Here is a 15,685-nt window from a genome sequence, read left to right on the forward strand (position 1 = left end):
ACAGGAGACAACCAGCCTAACAATAACAATAAACAGCAGTGAAAACAAAGAAAAGAAAGAAAAATTGAAGGAAAAAATATAATAAACAAACATACATCTATGTATAATAAAAAATGTATATAAAAAAAATACATAAATAAAATAAAGCACAAAGAACAAGGCAACTACAATGACAACCATGGACAACCTACATATAGTGTGTGCGTGCGTGAGCGTGTGTATGTTTAAGCATGTCCCGGAATGTAGTTGTTAGTGAAAGTAGGACGCTGCGACAGCGCAGCACCGACCCCAGGTAAGAAGGCAAGAACCCAAACAGCCAGGCCACCCTGCAGCCCCTTCAGATCGCGAAGGACTCAAGGCCACATGCGTGGAATCACCGACATGTCAGCGCTCCAGGGGCAGGAGACGGGGCCAAGGAAAGCCCCCCGACCATCACCCCCCCGCATGCCTGTTTACATTTGTATTTGTGTTATGCTATGTTAGATGCATCTAATGGTTTGTGTAGTGAGTTGATGTGAAAATAAGATGCAATTAAAATTGGGTGGCAGTTGCGGCACAGGCCCTCCGGATGGGCCCCTCCTACCTTTTAAGTCCTGAATGTCTAATGTGTGATTAAAATTGAGGGGCAACCAGTGGAGTGGAGGAGGGAGAGGTCGCAATGAAGTTGCCACGCCCACCAAAACGCCCCCCAGCATGCTCGCCCCCCAGCATGCTCGCCACCCAGCATGCTCACCCCTGCAGAACCCTAAGGGTGTATCTGATAATTCAAACGGAGGGGAGAAGTGGTAAGAGTCACAGGCCGGAGCCAATGACCATGCTGCCCAACCTAAGGGCAGGGCCAGGGGAGCCGCTCTGCCGTCTGTAGACCCACCCCAGACCCAGAGACTAGGGCTGCACGATGTTGGAAAAAATTGACATTGCGATATTTTTTTTCCCTGCGATATATATTGCGATATGAAAAAAGACAAATTTTTACAAGGTGACATAAATAGCTCTATTTGGAAATAATAAATAATTCTCAACTACTCTAGTAATTTTGTAGGGGAGTGCATGTACAAAGAAAATAAAAATGAAAAAGGAACTTTTCTTATTTAAACCATTCTTTGTTGAACTTAATGTTTTACAAACACCAAAGCAAGTACGTGCTGTGACTACTCCGAGGGAGGAATTAGGTAGTTAAATACACTGGTTGACTCACATGACATGATTGTATTCATATAATTAATTATATTAATAATGCATGCATGTTGCTTCCTCTAAATTTCAGGTTGTGGTCAACTAGGGGGCCTGCTTTGTTTGTTTGATAAATTGATCAACATTGATTGCCATTGGTGGTTCGCTGTGCATGCAGAGTCTACATGTCACGCATTAACAACAAACTGTGTATCCAAGAACACTTAAATCAGTGTAAATTAAGTTATATCAGACACAGACGTCTGTTGTAGATTAGTGTTACATTTCCAGCTTTGCGGCTCCAAACCGTAACGTTAGTTGGGACACACCCCTTGTTTCTTTGGGCTAACTATATTAGCTTTAGCCTGGCTGGAAGCAGCTTTCTGGCAACTCTGCAGTGAAAAATGGCCAGTATACGTCAAGATAACATTGCATTAATCGGGTGATTTATTTAGTCTTTGCAGCGAACATAAAACACTGACTACTGTAGGTTCACTACCCATGGAAAAGCATGAAGCCGTGAACCCCAGGCCCAGGATGCCCCCACCCACCCAGAGCGGCAAGGCTGCGACCACCCACCCATGCTAAGTGATGGAATTGATCAGTGGGGAACAAAGGAATTGGTATTCTGCCAATTTTTTCCAAGTTTTTTAAAGAAGCAGACACTGAAAAGCATGTATGATGTGTTAACCTCTGTGCTAATGTCACTTAGATCCCTTGGCACACAGAGTTAGGGGAAAGCTGGGATGGAGTGCCAAGTGGATAGGTCGATACATATCCTATTAACCCTTAAAGGACAATTCCAGCGCCAAACGAACCTAGGGGTTATTAACAGATGTGTACCCACTCTGTTGCTCTTTAGGACATGTTTTCATGCTAATCGAGTACACATCTGTTAATAACCCCTAGGTTCGTTTTGCGCCGGAATTGTCCTTTAAAGACCTAACTCAAATTTAGGGGCGCCTGACTCTCCTGTATTAATTTAGTTTTTCTAATCTATTCTAGCAGTCAGCATCAAGTGCCATACACACTTTTATTCAGGAGAACCTTAGGTTCATTCTGGCTCATTTAAATGTCCAATTTCATATTTGCTTTCTCTGATAATGGATGAATTCACCATAATTGTTTAAAAACGCCTGTAGAAATGTGTTGTTTTTTTAATTTGCACTCAGACATACCTTTAGGAAGTAGGATTAGATGTTTTAGACTTCCAAATGAATTTTTGTCCACATCCAAGCTTTCATAAGCAAGTTACAGCCATTTATCATTATATTATTCTAGGCGTTTTTAGGTGAAAAATGTGAAAAACAGGTGTACTCCTATGTTTTATTTACTGAACATGTAGATGTGTCCAAAAAGTTCAGAGTATATAGAAAGGTTATTATATAATAAAAATAATAAGAACATTCAAGCAAAAGTGACTTTTTGTCAGAGAAATATATTATCAATTGAACATCAACAACAGATGACATGAAAACTGTTTTCACAAACTATATACAAAATGAGATAGAAATATACTGAGTGCAAATGAACAACGTGCAAATGATTTTCACAAACTATATACAAAATGAGATGTAGAGATTGTAGAACGTACCGGGGAGAGCAGCATCTACACAGGGTTTAGCGAGTAGTATGTAAAGGGGAAATTCCGCGTAGAGAGTTTGGTCGGGGTGGTGGATGGGTCAAACACAGGACTTTCACCCAGGAGACCGGGGTTTGTGTCCCGCGTGTGTCTTTACCCATCTCGTTATTGCCGCATGTCACGGAAGCCGCTTTCTTCTTTAACCGTCTCGTTATTGCCGCGTGTCACGGAAGCCGCTTTCTTCTTTAACCGGCCCGTTATTCCCGCATGTCACGGAAGCGTAAGCCCACCCACGACCTTTTCTTAAACTCAACTGTCCCGTTCCCGCGAGTCACAGAAACGTAAGCCAACCCACAAGCTTTTCCTTAACCTGTGTCAAAAGGGACAGCAATAGTCCCAACCAAGCGCGTTTAGTTAAAGTGCGTTATATGATGCTAAAGGAGACTTTTAGCGTCAATAACAACGACAAAAGTACCTGATCAAGCGTCCGGATTTTATATGTGTTGGCCCCTCTGGGTTCGACGTTACTGCCTTTTGGGACTCCACAAAGAGTTTGTTTAAATACAACAAACTGTACAATGCCTGATCATCCAGTCCCAAGTGTTTTAGTTTTAATAGTAGAATATGATGGACAACAGTGTCAAATGCTTTTGATAAATCCCCCAAAAAATCCTACTGTGGATTCTTTCTTGTTCTTTGCTTTATTTTGTTCATTTAAAAGATGAGTAATAGAAATGTAAGTAGAGCGGGCTTTCCTAAAACCATACTGATGTTGACATAGTGTGTTATTGTTGTCAAGGTAATTAAGCAATCTGTTGTGGGAAAGCGTTTCGAAAATCTTTGAGATGGCAGGTAGAATGAAGATGGGTCTGTAATTTGTGAAAATTAAATCAGCTTTGTTAATGGGGATTATTTTGGCTGTTTTCAATTCCTGTGGCAAAATTCCTTGAAGCTGCGTGGACCCTGTTGTATTTGCCTGTATTCTTCTTCTTCTGCTTCTTCGTCCTAAGAAATCCATGTTCCAATGCACAAAAACTCACCTTTGAGTTCAACTTTGCACCTAAGTCCAGTCCTATGCTAATCTTAATCAGTGTGATTTGTGTGCTAATTATCCTGATGATACAGCCATCTAAAATTCTAAACTTTAAAGCTACATTGTGTAAGAATTTCTCCCATCTAGCGGTGAAATTGTATATGACAACCAACTGAATATTACTTTCTAGCCCCCCCCATTCCGAGCGCATTTTAACAGTCAATGAAAAATAGAGCATCTTTAAACATCAGTTTGGCATTTATTGATCTTTTTGAAAATAAATTACAAGCATCTCTATGTTGTCTTAACCAAGTACACAAATTCTCAAAAACATTTTTATTTACAGCAGCTTTAAATTCTGCATTTAAAAGCCTGCTCCTTGACTTTTTAATTACATTTTTTTTTAATTTGCAAACTTTACAAATATGTTGTACAGTTTTTGAACAATTCGACATCGTACTTACAAAACATATCAAAAAAGATATTAATTTCCATCCAAGGAACATAACATCCTTACTTAATGATAAAAAAATAATAATAATAATAATAAATAAATAAATAAATAAATAAAGCTCAAGAAGAAAGGAACTTCAATACACAAAGAGAACAAAGAAGGTAAAAAAAGAAAGCAATATGAAATACAGAAAATACAATACAAAGACAAGGTGAAATGGAATGTAGGCTATATAATCACATTTCCTTGAATAAATCTTGCAGTACATCAGAAGTAGAGTGACCTGAGGTTCACCACCTCAGGAGGGGGAAGCGGGGAACCATCCAAGCTGTGTACAGTAAGGATGGGACGCTGTTGACCTCAACTGAGGAGGTAATAGGCTGGTGGAAGGAGCACTGTGATGAACTCCTAAATCCAGCTAATACGTAGTGGTACGTAATGGTAGAGGCAGAGCTGGAGGATGATGGGGGATTGTCGTCAATTTCCCTGGTGTAAGTCACTGAGGTAGTCAAACAACTCCACAGTGGCAAAGCCCCAGGGATTGATGAGATCCGTCCAGAAATGCTTAAAGCTCTGGGTGTGGAGGGGTTGTCTTGGTTGTGACACGCCTCTTCAATATTGCGTGGAAGTCTGGGACGGTGCCTAAGGAGTGGCAGACCGGGGTGGTGGTTCCCTTGTTCAAAAAGGGGGACCAAAGGGTGTGTGCCAATTACAGGGGTATCACACTTCTCAGCCTCCCCGGTAAAGTCTACTCCAAGGTGCTGGAAAGGAGGGTTCGGCCGATAGTCGAACCTCGGGTTGAAGAGGAACAATGCGGATTCCGTCCTGGTCGTGGAACAACGGATCAGATCTTCACTCTCGCAAGGATCCTGGAGGGAGCCTGGGAATATACCCTACATGTGCTTTGTGGATCTGGAGAAGGCGTATGACCGGGTCCCCCGAGAGATACTGTGGGAGGTGCTGCGGGAGTATGGGGTGAGGGGGTCCCTTCTCAGGGATCAATCTCTGTACGACGAAAGCGAGAGCTCTGTCCGGTTTCTCGGGCAGTAAGTCGGACTCGTTTCAGGTGAGGGTTGGCCTCCGCCAGGGCTGTGCTTTGTCACCAATCCTGTTGGACTGGGGATCTCAATGCTGCTTTTTGCAGATGATGTGGTCCTGATGGCGTCATTGGCCTGTGACCTTCAGCACTCACTGGATCGGTTCGCAGCCGAGTGTGAAGCGGCTGGGATGAGGATCAGCACCTCTAAATCTGAGGCCATGATTCTCAGCAGGAAACCGATGGAGTGCCTTCTCCAGGTAGGGAATGAGTCCTTACCCCAAGTGAAGGAGTGTAAATACCTTGGGGTCTTGTTCGCGAGTGAGGGGACAATGGAGCAGGAGATTGGTTGAAGAAGTGGCGCAGTGGTTGTGTTATTACATTCAAGTTATTACACCGTTGTGATGAAAAGAGAGCTGAGCCAGAAGGCAAAGCTCTCAATCTACCGGTCAGTTTTCGTTCCTACCCTCACCTATGGTCATGAAGGCTGGGTCATGACCGAAAGAACAAGATCCAGGGTACAAGTGGCCAAAATGGGTTTCCTCAGGAGGGTGACTGGCGTCTCCCTTAGAGACAGGGTGAGAAGCACAGTCATCCGTGAGGAGCTCGGAGTAGAGCCGCTGCTCCTTCACGTCGAAAGGAGCCAGTTGAGGTGGTTCGGGCATCTGGTAAGGATGCCCCCTGGGCGCCTCCCTAGGGAGGTGTTCCAGGCACGTCCAGCTGGGAGGAGGCCTCGGGGAAGACCCAGGACTAGGTGGAGGGATTATATCTCCAACCTGGCCTGGGAATGCCTCGGGATCCCCCAGTCGGAGCTGGTTAATGTCGTTCGGGAAAGGGAAGTTTGGGGTCCCCTGCTGGAGCTGCTCCCTCCGCGACCCGATACCGGATAAGCGGACGAAGATGGATGGATGGATGGCGCCTGCTGATGAAATTTAGACAACTTTTGCAATAATTTAATTTCATTATAACTGCATTGTAATACAAATTGGAGGCCTCCCATTTTTCCAAAAGTGGTCTGTGGAATGAAATACCAAAGGGATTCTGGAGCTTTTAAACATTCTTTTATCCATTTAATTCTAAAGGTATTGTTCACATCCATTAAGTCTAATATTTCCATGCCACCTGCACTTCTCGGGGCTGCTAGAATCTCCTTTTTTAAACGATGGCATTTATTTTTCCAAATAAAATTAATTAAAATGTCATTTATTTCTTTACAGAGGGATTGATGGATAAACAAAGATTGGGTAGGGTAAATAAATCAAGAGATACCATCCGCTTTACTGAGAAGAACTCTACCTAACATAGACAGATCTCTCTGAAGCCACATATTGAATATATTTTTAGTTTTTTGTATTTTGTATTTTGGGCTTAAAATTCTTTTCTTGCTGGATTCCAATATATTTAATATTACCTTCACTGGTATATCACACATCACACAAACCTTGTAAATTATTACAGTGTAAAATATGTATTGAAAGCATTTCAACAACAATGAGAAATAGAAATGGAGAACAAGGGCAACCTTGGCGGACTGATCTATAAACTGAAAAGCTTTGGGTGGTATTTGGATATAGCATGGCACAGCTACTGATGTTTTTATAAAGCATTTTAACACCGGAGATAACATTTTCACCACAACCAAAAGTTTGAAGTGACCTAAATAAGAATTGATGCTCTACTGTGTCAAATGCCTTATAAAAATCCAGCGATAAGATCACAGCGTCAGATTCCACATATTCAGAATAATCTATTAGATCAAAAATAAGCCTAATGTTACAGCTTATATGTTGATTAGCCATAAAGCCAGTTTGAGTTTCATTTGTGATTTGACTTAAGCCCTTTTTTAAACGCCTGGCAAAAATTAGTGAAAGTATTTTGTAATCTACATTTAGCAACGTTATAGGTCTCCAGTTTCCTAACAGAAGATGATCTTTATCTGGTTTGGGAAGCAGTGTTATTACACCTTGCTTCATAGTTGTAGTCATATCCTCATTTTCAATACAATCCTTTAACATGTTAAACAATTGTTCCAAAAATACCTATACAGTTCAACAGAAGACCATCCATTCCTGGAGATTTTCCTTTTTTCATTTTGTTTACTGCTTCAAGAATTTCAGGTTTTGAGATAGATTTATCACAATCTAATTTAAAGTCATTCGAAATTTGTGGGATAAATTCTTTAATTTTGCTGACACGTTTATCTTCCTCTGTCTGGTTATAGTGGGAGCTATATAGATCAGAATAAAAACAAGAGGTATAATTTGCTATATCAGACGGATTGGAATTTATAGTTATCTATTTTTAAGGAAGTAATATTATTTCTCTTATAATTTCTTTTTTCCAGTGCAAAGAAATAGCTTGTATTCCACTCACCTTCTTCTAACCATTTTGCTCTAGAGCATATAAAGGCTCCTTTGGTCATATTAATATACAATTGGTCAATCTCTTCCTTCAAACTTGACAGTTTTGATTCTTCCTCTTCAGTAACAGTTCCTTTATTTATTAAGGAGTTCAGTTCTTTCATAGTTTCAAGTTCTGATAGTGTTGCATTTTTTCATTTCCGTACTATATTTAATAGCCAATTCTCTGATTTTAAATTAAAAAAAATTCCATTTTTGAACATTACTAAGTTCATTGCAATTGAAAATGTCACACGCAGTAGCTTCCACTGATTTACAAAAGGCTTCATCATTCAATAGATTACAGTTAAATTTCCAGAAACCATGAGATTTTCTGGTTTGTTCTTGTAGATTAGTAAAAGTGACGACTATCAATTTGTGATCTGAAAAAGGGGCATAGCTGTGTAATGTTTTAGAAACAAATTGCAAAGTAGAGCAGGATAATAACCATAAATCAATTTGAGATTGTAGAGAGCCACTAACATTACTCCATGTATATTCTTTTTGATAAGGATGCAAATAACGCCAGCAATCAGTAACATTAAGTTGTTCACACAAATGTGATGTAGGTTTAAATCTTGAGTTAGGGGAAATTCTTGCTGGTAAACTATCCATTTGGTCATCTGCTGCATCATTTAAGTCACCACCAATGATTAAATGAGCATCTTTGTATTTCTCCTTCAACTTTTTTAACTCTGCTGCTAGTTGGGTAAAGATTTTTTTTGCCAAAGCATTGCTATTATGTCCAAATATATTATTTAACACCAGAATCACATTATTCACTCTAAGAACCAGAATAATCCATCTACCCTCTTTAAAAAGGTGGGATTCTATCACATCTTGTTTAAATTTATTGAACAAAATAGCTACTCCTGCTGAGTGATTAGAAGCATGACTTAAGTAAATCTGATCCCCCCATTGACTTCTCCAGAATTTCCCATCATCATCACATGAGTGAGTCTCTTGTAGAAAAATTAAATCTGCATTAGAGCGTCTACAGAAAAGAAAAATAGCCTTCCTTTTTCAGATGTTCCGTATGCCTTTGACATTGAGAGAAACCACTTTAAGGTTAATAGGTTAATAAAAACACAGGTTTGATGCCTACAAATAAAGTAAACAGAAAAAAAGAGCGAATCGGAACCCTTAACCTTTGGTAGTGATTAGAAATACCCTGAACACTGGGAGTACCAAGAAACAAGATGTTGAACTGTTTTAAGACCTTATTAACATCAGGCTACTTAATTGTCCACTTGTCAAACATTTACTTGCCTGGTTGTATTACGACTTAACACTGGGTGAAGATTTTATACAGCAAATTTCACACCATCGATGAAGACGACCGGACCTTGCCATCTAGTCTTCTTTCCGTCCTTACGAGCCTGCTCGACCAGTTTGTTTCCGCATTCTCTCTCCGAGCGTGTCAGGTCCTCCGCAATACGGAAATTCAGCCTCTTCATAATTTCAGCATTGCGCGAGTCCTTCCAAATCTTGTACCTGAAGGTACGCATGTTGAACTGTATAATAATCAGACGCGGTGTCTTGTCATCTCTGGGGTGCCCAACTCTGTGTACTGTATCAACCAAGAATCCAAGCTTGCTTTTATCAGCAGGTGCAATCTGACTCATTATCTTCATAACTTCCTCTCTTACATCTTCGTTCACTCTTTCAGGGAGGTTGGTGAGACGCAAATTCCATCTTCTGCTGTAGCGTTCGACTTCTTGCTCTTATCTAGCCTTTTCACCTTGTCTTCCGTCTCCTTTGCTTGAAAACCAAGGCCTTTCATCTCTTCTTTTACCACAGTGATGTCTGCAGAGTTTTTATTTATCCATTGTTCAAAGACGGAGAAGCGCTCCTTCAGCTCAAAAATGGCTTTGAGAATGTCGGCGTTAGAGACCTCGTTCTTATCTTTGTTGGCACTTTCTTTGGGTTTGGACTAACAATTGGAGAATCAGTAAGAGGCAAACACAAACCCAAAAAGGCATCTTCTGGGTCCACATCCATTATCAGTCCCCCTTTTATGCCTTTTTTTGCGTTTCTCTTTGTCATTGTGGTCCACGAACCCTGTGTTATTAGCTTGGTATGCTAGGTACCTGAATGGTCTTAGCACGTGTCGTCTACAATGGGTTATTTTCGGCTGTCAAAGTTCTTATATTGGTAGTTAACCCTTACTTGTCGGTGTGTCTCTCAAAATCATATAGTTCAGCAAGTTGCGAAATAGCTGGCCTTATCATATAACATAAGTACTCAGCTAGTGTTGCAGAGCTTAGCACATGTCAATCACCACGGTCACCATCTTGCGCGACCCCCCCTGCTCCTTGCTTACTATGCCACTTGTAAAACCCAAATCACCCAAATAATAGCTCCCTGAGATCAGAACCTGCCTGCGGCCTCAATGGTTCAGAGTTTGAACCCATAGTATTGCAAGATGATTGTACATATATCTAATCAGGCATTATACTGTGGACAGCTGCCCTGCTTATTTTAAATGTGTCTGCATTAACACACCTGATTCTGATTAACAATCAGTCCAGTTCCAGTTAAGGAAAGTCATGTTATTGAGTCAAGCCAGGCTGACTCAATAAAATATAGCCAAAATAGCTAGAAGTGTCATCACCAGGACAATAGCTCTCTGAGATCAGCATTCTCCTTTGGACCAGAAGATTGCGAGTTCAAGCTCAATGGTCGCAATGTCACATCAAAGTCAACCACTGTGCTTTGGACACCTTCCCTGCGAGTTTAAAATGCGTAGCCCCAACCATCGCTGTGGAGTAGAGCTGCAAAGATTAATTGATTCGATGTCAACTCTTAAATTAATCGCCAACTATTTTGATAGTGAATATTTTTAAATGTGAATATTTTCTAGTTTCTTCACTCCTCTGTGACAGTAAACTGAATATCTTTGAGTTGTGGACAAAACAAGACATTTAAGGACATCATCTTGGGCTTTTGGGAAACCCTGATCCACATTTTTCACCATTTTCTAACATTTTATAGACCAAACAACTAACCGAATAATCAAGAAAATAATCAACAGATTAATCGACTATGAAAATAATCGTTAGTTGCAGCCCTACTGTGGAGCAGCTATAATATTGATATTAAAATCTCCCATAATATAGCAATTTTTCCTCTCTTTAGATAAAATGTTGAGCATATCTTCCAGATGAGAGTACTTTCTCCGCCCACTATACCGTAAATTGTGCTGTAGAAAAGCGGTACTGGTGCTATGATACGGCTGAGTGCAGACTGCGATATTCCCACTGCTGATGCTATGACTGTTTAAGATGATCCTGATGCCAATATTTGTAATGTAGCAAGGAGTTTAACAACTGCTGGAATGGAATATGAACGCTGAGTCGGAGATTCAATGTCATCTTTGATTTCTTCCAGTAACTCTAATATTGCATGGCTGCTTAATCTGTAATGCTTAATGATTTCATGTTCACTCCACTGAAAAAGTGTGATCCTTGTGGCAAAATCTTTTCAGCTTGGCCTATCTTCGTCTTGCTCGGATTATGGCTGCCATTTCCCCAGGAGGCATATACGAGGAAACCCGCTTGCGACTGGTTTACACCTGCTTTTAAGAGGCAGAGAATTCCCCCCGCAGAATAGAGGCAGTCTTTGTAATTACTGCAGAATATATAATTAGGCGCACTTTACGCATATCCTCCCACCTTTTTGGGTGGAACTCCCACTTTCCCCATGACCCTCCCACGAACGCATATTGAAAGCACAACTTGTCTCTTCTCGCTCATGTGGCAGGCAATCTGCGATTTTACCCAAGTGTGCCCTGTTTGTAAATAGCCTGCATCGGTTTAGTCAGTCTTTGCAAACAATTAACGACTGGAAACAGGCGCAAACGGCTTGATAAATCTAGCCCTCTGTCTTCATCTTGGCTCAAACCATGATGTTGGTCTCTCCTAGGTTTAACAATGACGAATTAATAACTGATGACGGCATAATTCCCCTTTGCTCTGACCTCCATTGCAGGGATGAGCTCTGCCCTCTTTTTCTGGAGACAGTCAGAGAAGTCCTCGTTAATGTAAATAGAGGTGTTCCTGAGGTGAGCTCTGGCCTTGGAAAGGAGGAGATCTCTGTCCTTAAATCTCAGTAGTTTTACTACTACAGATCTGGGTATGTCAGCATTAATATCTCAACATCAATATGTGACCCAAAACTGGTGATGTGAAAGCCATTCCTGCCTTTTCACTGATGTGATTAACCCTCAGTCTGATCAGTCAAAACACATCCTAAATCCTCCAGCTACACCACAGCTCCTCTGAACAGGCCATCGCCTCCCTGCTGAAAAATGTTTTCCATGTAACGCCTATGCCTCCACATGGCGCTGGTCAAAGCTGCAGTCCTGATCATGATAAATGACATTCCCCTTTATCTAATTTTTTCCTATCCACAGTAGGTTGTCCTATCTTTAAGGAAGAATAATGTGCTGATGCAACCAGCAGACCTCGAGGATGAGCACCTGTAGTTCAAAAGCCATAGAGAGTGGAACAAGATTGAATTGTTTTAGAGACTGAGTGAGGCCGTCCAGAATCTATGAGTCGTCAGCTCCAGTCCTTGGATGTGTTCAATAACTCTCAGCTTTACACTGTCACTCTCATACAGTGTAAAGCTGCTTTTAGTAAATTATTCTGTAGATGATGCAACAACAAATATTTGTATTCATCTACACATAAAATTAGACAAAGTTATAATCTTTATGGAAATAAGGCTTTCTTTATTTAATTTTTAAATATAACGGGGTCTGGAAAGTAGTAAAACCGAAAATCTCCCCCCTATTGAAATTCTTCCTCTGCTTCTGTTCAGCGGCCATAACTGAGAAACAGTGACTGTGACCTGGGTTGCGGTCTTTAGAGCTGTAAAAATTCCAAATTCATTGTCACAGCAATAGTTGCGATTAACAATATAATTGTCTCTTTTAGTCAAATTACTTTTTTAAACAAATTTAAGTTTTGAATGAATTCCAGGATGCATCTTTTGTCATATACCACTGTTACGGTATGTGACACAAGTACACAGCCTATGAAGTAAACCACGAGTGTGTTCAATTTCTCTGGCTTGAGTCAGCTACAGCCCAGGATGTTTGGAGTTGCTATGGCAACAAGTGACAGCTGCCTGCTAGCATAGCTTTAGTTCAGCAGTCCGACCAATAATCACTGATATAATTACAAAATCAGCAATTACCATCAACAGTCATAGTATTTATTTAGGTATTTTAACTGCCACGGTTACTTACTGCACCATACATAAAAAGAAATGTACAGCAGCAGATAAAGAAAGTTGGTAACATTTTCCAATAAGGGTACATTCATTTGCATTACTTAATGCATTAATAACTGTTAATTAAGGTGTCTAATAAACATTTATTAACAATGCTCATGTTTGTTCATGCTAACTAAGGTATTAGTTGATGCATGATTTACCATTAGTTAATGCCTTACCTAACTGTTAATCACAGTTAACTAAGGTGTCTATTTTACCATTACTTAATGCAGTAATATGCCTTGACTAACTGTTTAAAATAGTTAATTAAGGTGTCTAATATATCATTAGTAAATGCAATATTAAGCCTTGACTAACTGTTAATAACAGTCAACTAAGGTGTCTGTATTACTAGTAGTTAATATTAGTGCTGTCAGTTAAATGCTTTATTAACGGCGTTAACGCAAACCCATTTTAACGGCATCAATTTTTTTATCGCGAGATTAACGTTCTTTTTGGCCTAGCAAACATTGTAGTTTTTTTCACATGCTGTTGCAACAACTAGTAATGTTAGAAAAACTACAACACCACACCGGAGTTAGCTAGACCGGAAACAAAACAACAGGCACGCTGCACACACTTGTTTGGGCTTGCGAGCCGGCCAAAGAGTAGTAGGCTAACATTACGTTTTGAGTGGGTGGCGAGTGCGAGACGCCGAAATGGACAGTATTGAGCAATGTCTGGAGCGCTACAAGGCAGAGCCTCTTACTGGCATGGATGACTGTCCCCAGGAATGGTGGTCCACACATGAAGGGGCACACAGTGAAATAGCCCGCCTTGAACGCAAGTACTTAGCAACACCAGCCACATCAGTACCTTCTGAAAGGTTGTTTTCACTGTCTGGGCATGTTGTACAAAAGAAGCGAGCTTCCCTGTTGTCTGAAAATGTCAACAGGCTTGTCTGTTTGAGTAACTGGCTCAAAGCAAAGAAGTAGTAGGCTTTTCTTTTATTGGTAACCGTAACTGTTCATTTTTTCTGAAATAAGAGGCTGGGTTGACGAGCCTCTGGTGAATAAAGAGCAGTAGCCTGACTGCTATGTTCAAAGCAAACTTGAGAAAAATAAAGTATTAAGCCATGGTTTAACTGCACTATAGGCTGAGTCCTAGTTTACCTTACATGTGCATTTTGTATCGCCCTGTTTTGATCCCTTAGAAAGGGCTGTTGAAGGGGCTGTTTGTGTGACAAAGTATTTTTTTCACCCTTTTATTGATGGACAATGTTACATTGTGTGAGAGATTATTTGCTCCACTTTTCCATGTTGATAAGAGCATTAAAATGAGAAAAAAATGAGACAAAAAGAAATCAAGGGACATTTAGAATAGATAAAATGTGCGATTAATTGCGATTAATTTCGAGTTAACTATGACATTAATGTGATTAATCGCGATTAAATATTTTTATCGTTGGACAGCACTAGTTAATATAGAACAAAGCCTGGACAAACTGTTAATAACAGTTAAATAAAGTGTCTATTTTACCATTAGTTAATGCTAACAAGCCTTGACTAACTGTTTATAACAGTTAACTAAGGATTCTATTTTACCATTAGTTAATGTAGTAACAAGTCTTAACTAACTATTAATAACAGTTAACTAAGGTGTATATTTCAACATTAGGTAATGTACTAAAAAGCCTTAACTGGAAATAACAGCTAACTCAAGTGTCTAAGTAAACCCTTAGTTGATGTTAATTAAGGTATTTCCTAATATTTTATTTAGGTGGTTGATAAAGATGTTTGATAGCATGTATGTCTTAAGGTTCTCATTATGAGAAAACTTTTTTTTATTGTTTACTTAAGGTTATGGTTGTCCACATACTTTTGTCCACTATATTTGTCCATCCTCCAACATATGACTTACTTTTGGTTGAGGGTGAGATCAGTGAAAAGACTCCATGTCTCCATGCATAGGTTTGCTTGTTCCTGTCGTGGTTGGGGTTTTTCTTAGTTCTCTGTTGTGTGTTTCTTTGTTGGCCCTTCCTTTCTCTGTCTCCTGTGTTTTCCCTCCTCCTGCCTGCTACTGCCAGCTGACGATGCACACGTGTTCCTCATTCCACCATCACCTCGCCGCTCAGACCTGCCTGCCATCTGCAATCAAGCTCAGTACTTCAACCCCGGCTCCACTCACTATCCTCGCTGGATCGTTGTCTCCGGCATACTGGTGACACTCGCTACAAGCTCTCTCTTCTAGTAGTTGTAGACTTACCTGTTGTTACCCTGTGCCTGTCCTTACCTCTCCTTGTGTTTCTCCCCGCAGTCATCAGCTCCACACCTCGCTCCCGCTTCTAGTCAGCTGGCTTCACCCTTCGGTCCCCCTCCTCACGGCTTTCCACTTCACCCTGCCTCCGCTCCTGCTCCCAGCCTTCCCCTCTTGGACTCTCCCCCGCTTCATCCTGCCTTCGCTCCTGCTCCCAGCCTTTCCCTCTTGGATTCTCCCTGTTCCCCGGACTCCAGTGCTTCCTACCCGGTTCCCTCAGCCCCGGTTTCCCCACGCTCCCTCGTCATCCTATCCCAGTAAGATCCCTCACCATCCTACCTATCCCCTGTCTTCCCTCACTATCCTATCTGCCTTCGCCATCCTACCCTGGCTCCCAAGTCCCTCATCATCCTATTCCTGCCCTCGTCACCCTTCCCCAGCCCTCATGTCTTCGCTCCTGTTTTTGGCATCCGCCTCCCCACACCTCCCCCCTTCCTTTGTTAAAATAAACCAGATTTTTTGATTGAACTTT

Source organism: Sander lucioperca, chromosome 2 (genome assembly GCF_008315115.2).
Source record: "Sander lucioperca isolate FBNREF2018 chromosome 2, SLUC_FBN_1.2, whole genome shotgun sequence".
Classification (NCBI taxonomy): domain Eukaryota; kingdom Metazoa; phylum Chordata; class Actinopteri; order Perciformes; family Percidae; genus Sander; species Sander lucioperca.